Consider the following 6,701-nt stretch of genomic DNA (forward strand, 5'->3'; position numbering starts at 1 on the left):
TGTTTTTGTTTTGGGGGGGGGGGGGGTGGTTCTTCCTTGTGTTGTGTATCTGGCTAGTGCAGTTTTTTGGTTTTTTGGCTTCCTTCTTCCCACTGGGTTGTGGAATGTGATGATGTTACAGTGACACATCCACAGATACATCTTGAACCTGGTCCAATGTGTTATTCAGGGTTAGGGCTAGAATTGCTTCTCCTCTTGTGAGTTCCAAGACAAATTGTTCTGGAAGCAGTTGTTCTGGGAAGCCATCAGTTTCCGCATCTCGCTGTGGTGAGGTGTCACTGTTTACCCAGTTAACATGAGGAGAGTTGTAATTTCCCAATATTATTTTGTTTCATTTCTGCAGTTTCCTTAATTCCTAATCTCCCTAAACATTTCTTGCTCATGATCACCCTCCTGATGAGGTGGTTAATAGGAGAATTCTGGTACCGTGCTCCTTTTATTCAAGTATGGAATTTCTACCCACAGGGATTCTACGGTAGTTTTTCTTTCAAACAAGATGAGCTGGAAGCTGCAGCCTGTGAAAAGAACTATGACCTGACTGGTATCACAGGGCATCTTTACATGTGCTCTAGGGTTGGGGGGGAGGGAGGGTGCCACCAGCATCTTGTGTATTCAGCATCCCCCTGGAAGCGATGCGTAGGGCTTGCACGTGGGTGCACATATACCCCCTGAGCGTGACGGTGCACACCCTACAAACAGGCACTGCCGCCACCGTTGGCAGTGCCTGCAGGTGGTCACTGCTCACCACCCTGCCACCGACACCACTGGCAGCATCTGCGGGCAGTCCACGATCCCCGCTGGACAGTACCGATGCTGCCAGCAGCAGCTGTGGGTGGTCACCGACCCTTGGCTGGCGCTCGCCACCCCCCAGCCCCCCCACTGCTGACAGCACCAGCAGGGTCTGCAGGAGTTCCCCTGCTTACCGCCGCCATCCTCCTGTCGCCAGTGCCACGAGTCATTCATGGCATCCCATGCTTCAAAATGGTGGTGGGGGTGCTTTATTCAAAGCTCATTCAATGAGCTTTAGTTAAAGTGCCCCTGCCATGATTTTGAAGCACAGGAACACTGAATACACATGATGCCAAGGCTGCTAGAGCATTTTAATTAGCATGCTCTGACAGACTCAACTGATTAATTGAGTCTGCTTCAATGTGTGCTAATTAGCATGTGTCAGAGCAGGTTTTGTGCATGTAAATAGGTGCTCATTGAGACTTGGTGGGATAGCTCTTGTGACTGGAACCTTAATGTTGAGGGCTACACTGTTTCACAAGGATAGGATTGGCAGAAAAGGCAGTGGTGTCACCTTGTCTGTTAAAAAAAACACATATACTTTGTTTCAGGAGGGAGAAAATAATAGATCAGAACGCATTTGACTGAAGATAAAAGGGAAAAGCTACAGCATCAATATAATGGTGGGGGTTGATTATAGACCACCAAATTAGGAAGAGGAGATGGATGAGGCACTCTTTGAGCAGGTCACAAATTTGCCTAAAAGTTATGAGATGGTACTGATGGGAGACTTCAGGTTTCCAGATGTCTCCTGGAAGAACAATACAGCCAAACAAAATGTTTAGCGAGTTCCTAACTTGTGTGGAGGACAACTTTCCTGATTAGTAGAGCAGAACTGGTGGAGAATGTGAAGGTAATGGGCAACTTGGAGGAAGTGATCACAAGGTAACAGAGCTCCAAATACGGAGATGGAGAAAGCATGAGGTCCACAAAACTAGGATGCTAGTTTTCAAAAAGGCAGATTTCACCTGGCACAAGGAATTAATAGGCATGGTGCCATGGGAAGACAGACTGAAGGATAAAGGTACCCAAGAGGGCTGGGGGCTTCTAAAGGGCACAGCATTGGAGGCCCAACAAGAAACTGCCTTGGCATGATGGAAGCACAAGGAGAATGGCAAGAGACCAATGTGACTACATAAAGAGCTTCTGGGATGCCTCAAATTCAAAAGGAAAGCATACAGGCAATGGAAAGATTGACACATCACCAAGGAAGCAGACCAGGAAAGAACAAGAACCTGCAGGGACAAAATCAGGAAGGCAAAAATAAGGAATGAGCTGCACCTTGTGAGGGAAGTTAAAGACAAGAAGAAGAGGTCCTAGAAGGGCCAGAAAAGAAGGACAAAGGAAGCTGCTGATCCTCTATTAACAAGCTGGGGGAGAAGTCTTAACAGAAGATGCAAAGTAGGTGAAGCTATTCAACAACTCCTTTGCCTCAGTCTTCACAAAAACATTAAGCTGCTGCCAGACACCTTGTAAAGATGACCTGGATAAGGAGGGGGACAAAGATAGGGATGAGATAATAAACAAGATGGTCAGACAGTTTTTGATGGGTCTAAATGAACCCAAGTCAGCAGGGCCTGATAAATTTCAGCCCAGGTATTGAAGGAACTGGCAGAGGAGATCCTGGGGCCCTTGGTAGTCATCTCCATGAAGTCATGGGAGATGGGCCAGGTACCAGAGGACTGGAAAAGAGCCAGTGTAGTGCCACTGTTTAAGAAAGGCAAAAAGGATGACCCGGGGAACAACCAACTAGTTAGCCTCCCCTCAGAACCCAGAAGTTACTGGAGCAGATCCTAAGGAAGGCCATTTGCAAGTATGTAAAGGAGGAAATGCTGATCCCAAGGAGTCAGCATGGATTTATGATGAACAAATGATGTCAAACATGTCCTTTTATGACAAAGTATTTTCTTGGGTGGATGAGGGGAAGGCTGTGGATATTGTGGATCTGGACTTCAGTAAGGCTTGTGACTTCAGTAAGGTCTTAAATGACCTTCCCATAAATTATCTATGTTTGGGATGGAAAAAAGCAAACAGCAGGGGTCTGTGTTGGGACCAGGGCTGTTTAACATATTCAGAAGTGATCTGGAAAAGGGGATGAGCCCTAAGTGGCCAAATTTGTGGATGACACAAAATTATTCAAAGACCAAGGTGACTGAGAGGAACTACAGCAGGATTGGCACTATTAAGCAAACGGGCAACTCAATGGCAGATTAAATTCAATGTAGAGATGTGTAAAGTGATGCACCTGGGTAAAAATAACCCAAATTCCACCTATAGTATGACGGGCTGTACTTGAGCTATTACCAAATGGGAAAGAGATCTGGCAGTCATTGTTGACAGCTCACTTAAAACATCATCTCTGTGCTCAGCAATCCTCAAAAAGACAAACAAGATGTTAGGGATCATTAGGGAGGGAATTGTAAACAAGGCAGAAAGTATCATGATACCACTTTACAAAACTATGGTGCATCCACACCTTGAAGGCTGTGCCCAGTTTTTGTCCCCACACCTCCAAAAGGGAGAAAGGCAGAGAAGTGTGCCTGTGTCAGAGCAGGGGTGGGGTGGGCTGATGCCTGGTGGTGGGAAAGAGCGGGATGCAGATGTGCCTGCGGGGTGGGGGTGTGTGGCTGCATTACGGTGTGGGGGAGCTGGGGTGGGGAAGGCACTGCCCTGCACCTTTTGCCAAAGGCCTGGCAGGAGTGTCTAGTACATTGGGAGGGGGAGGCAGGTCACCTCAGGCCTGTTTCCTCTGGAGCAGTGTTCTCCCCCTGCTGCCACCCCTCTTGCAGCAGCCAAAGCAGCAGGGATGGTGGCTGCTGATGGTACCAGGAGGTTAAACTGGGTGGACCACATTGCCCCACACAAAGATGGTTTCTACAGGCCTGCCCATGTACACATTTCCCCAAGAGGGGCAGAGGGCCTACTGGAGAGGGGGTAGGGCCTCTTGGTGCATGATGCCCAGAGGTCTGTGTCTGGGTGGCTTCTGGGTGTGTTGCCATGGTCTAGTCTGTCCTGCCCTGGGCCCCCACCACCCTGTGGCTGCCAAGCCAGGTAGCACCTATCCCTGCAGCCTCAGGCCCCTGCCTCCCTGAGACTCATAACAGCCTGCACAACCTACACGCACCCAGATGTACTCTCTGGGCGTTAGACCAAGTGATATAAGAGGACGACCTTAATATCATTCCTAGCAATAGAGGCAAGAGATGATGAAAATCACCTGCTCTGTCAACTGTTACCTGACAACCTGAATGAATAGTGGCTTAAGAGTCTCAAAAGTCTTAAACTGTTTGTAGATGAAGCCCCCAAGCTCTTGTAAGACACTGTGTTACTAAATTTGCCCATTACTTTGGGGTGTGCTCATTTATTAGGGATAGTTTCTAGGGTCTTGGTGATTCTGTCAATGTGCTGCTTGTGTTACTATATGGAGCTGTATTTCTCCCTTCTGCAAGCCCTCACCCCCAGTGGAGCTATCTTGCAGGACTCAATCTCAATGGGCTGGGTTCCTCCAGTCACCAAATCAGTCATACACACACAAATTAACGTGACACACCTGACCTGGCCGGGCTGATCAGCATGGACAGGCTGACACCCTCATATGCCAAGAATCAGTTCATAAGAGCAACAATAAAATGCAGTCAGACACAAGCACACAGGTAAACAGAATCCCTCTGAATCCGGCTGGGTGTCCAGCTGACACCCTCATGGGCCAGCATTCAGTTCATAAGGGCACGTCTGAGTCAAACTGGGTCAATCAGCCTGTACAAGCTGATCCCCTTATGTGTTTCAAACTCAGCACGTCCCAATCTTTGGCCTCTTGATGAGCAGACCCCACAATAATTTGGGCTTCACAGGGATCTTTAGCATAGGTAAAAGAAGCGTTGCTGCAGAGCACGGGAGGAAAGAGAAGCAGAGAAGGAAAAATATACCCAATTACTACCAGTTTGACTATAAAAGTTATTTATTGCTAAGCATACGAAATATATAATAGTACTAGTAGTAACAGACATGCAAAAGAAAAACAAACACCAACAATGACAATACTACCCTGGTTTCACTAAGTATTTGGGGAAACTTAGCTCAAGCTTAACTGATACAGTTCAGGCTCAGAAGTTTATGCCTAGAAAGAAGACAGAGAACGCTGGGATCTCACCTAGTCCACGGTACTCAGGCTGCAAAGCTGACAGGCACAGTCTGTAGCACAGTCCTTGAAGGGAGAGATGATCTGTTCTTCCAGCGTCCCAAGAACGACAGGGGATGGTGTCAGCACAGGGGTTTTCTTCTTCTCCTTCTTTCCTCCTGCTTCTACTTCTTTTCCTTCCTTTTCCTCTTCTTTCCTTTTCCTGCAGCACACACACTTACAGATTTTTATACCCTCAGTTTAGCTGCTTCGAAGCACCCTCAGTAGTGTAAATCATTGTCTTTTCTATTGACAAGGGGTTATCTGGTTTGGACCATCTCAGGAAACTGATTGATAATCAGGAAACACTTAAGATTAGGGAGTAACCCAAATACTTGGGAGCCAGCTTGAGATTCCTATGGGTGGCAGATATACTGATGGGATATCTCATGGTTTCTTCAGGAACAATAGATAGCTTGCAGCATCAGGATTTTGGATTTTTACTTGTTGTGCACAAGCCTCAGCTTAGCATGACTTTTCCAGATCTTACTATAGTCTTTTACAGACTTTAGGACAATTATTGGGGTGCTCATAACCTTTTGTGGAGAGGACTCCCACCAGTCGTCTCGGGAAAGATATGACAACACCTGGGATTAGGGCTCCAGCAGGCTGGATGCTGTGATGAACCCTTAACCATTGTTCAAATGTTGCCCATACCCCCTCTGACTCGGTCTCTTGCCTCAGCATTCCCTAACCCGGCAACCGAGTTTTAGTCAATCAAGTTTAAATAGGCCTCCCATAGTGGGACCGGGGAATGTACGGCCCGAGATGCCTATTAAACTTAGAGCTGTGTGTGTGTGTCTGGGGGGGGAAAAGTCCTTAGTAAATCCAGATTAGAACTGGTCTGATAAATGCTGAGCTGGGTGTGTGTGAACATGGGTTGATTAACATTTGAAGCACAGATTCCCCATCATGCAGTGCTCTCCTGTTTCTCTGGTCCCAGAATTCACTGCAGTCTCTGCTTCAGGCTTTCTGTTCTCCATCTCTCATGTAAATGAATGGTCATCTGGTTCCATCTCGGATGTAAATGAGACCTAGGGCAGTTGTTTCACTCTTATCACCCTTATCTGGTGAGGGTCTTAGGTGCGTCTCTCACTGCATCTTAATCAGTTTCATTTAGGTAGAGGAGGGGAGGGAGTGGGGGGGTGAGTCCTTGTGAGTCAGACAGACTGCATCCTGTGCCAGGGTTGACCAAGAACACACAGCTGAGGCGTAACAACTGGAGATACTTAACTAAACCTATGGGACACAACAGAGTGGGTGGACTGCTGGGAAAGGGAAGACCTATTCCCACAGTATTTTATATTAACACCAAACAAGTCCCCCATCAGGTACAACCCTGACAGAAGCATGGGTGAAGCTGAAAAGATGAGATCTGGATACAGACACTTCAAAACAACACCTCACAAGAACATCCCAGACAGCCCCCTGTGTGAATGTGGTGTCCAACAAGCAGCACAACACTTCCCCAAAAGCTGCACTCTCTACAAATGCCCAGATGGGACAGATGGAATCTCTACATTGAGGGACGATACCAGACGGTGGCTCATAGATTTTAAAGATGATATCTGACCCCATATGAAAGAAAGAGCACCCAGGCTGGGGATGTCCCAGGCTGGGCGTCCAGCAGGGGAGACTGAGCAGCCCTGGCAGTCTGCACTGGGTAGCGGCTGGGCCTGGGCTGGGGGAGCAGCTGTGCCAGTGCCACCAGGCAGGGCCATGGCTTCACACTCCA

This window comes from Alligator sinensis, unplaced genomic scaffold, assembly GCF_000455745.1.
Source record: "Alligator sinensis unplaced genomic scaffold, ASM45574v1 scaffold1874_1, whole genome shotgun sequence".
Lineage (NCBI taxonomy): Eukaryota > Metazoa > Chordata > Crocodylia > Alligatoridae > Alligator > Alligator sinensis.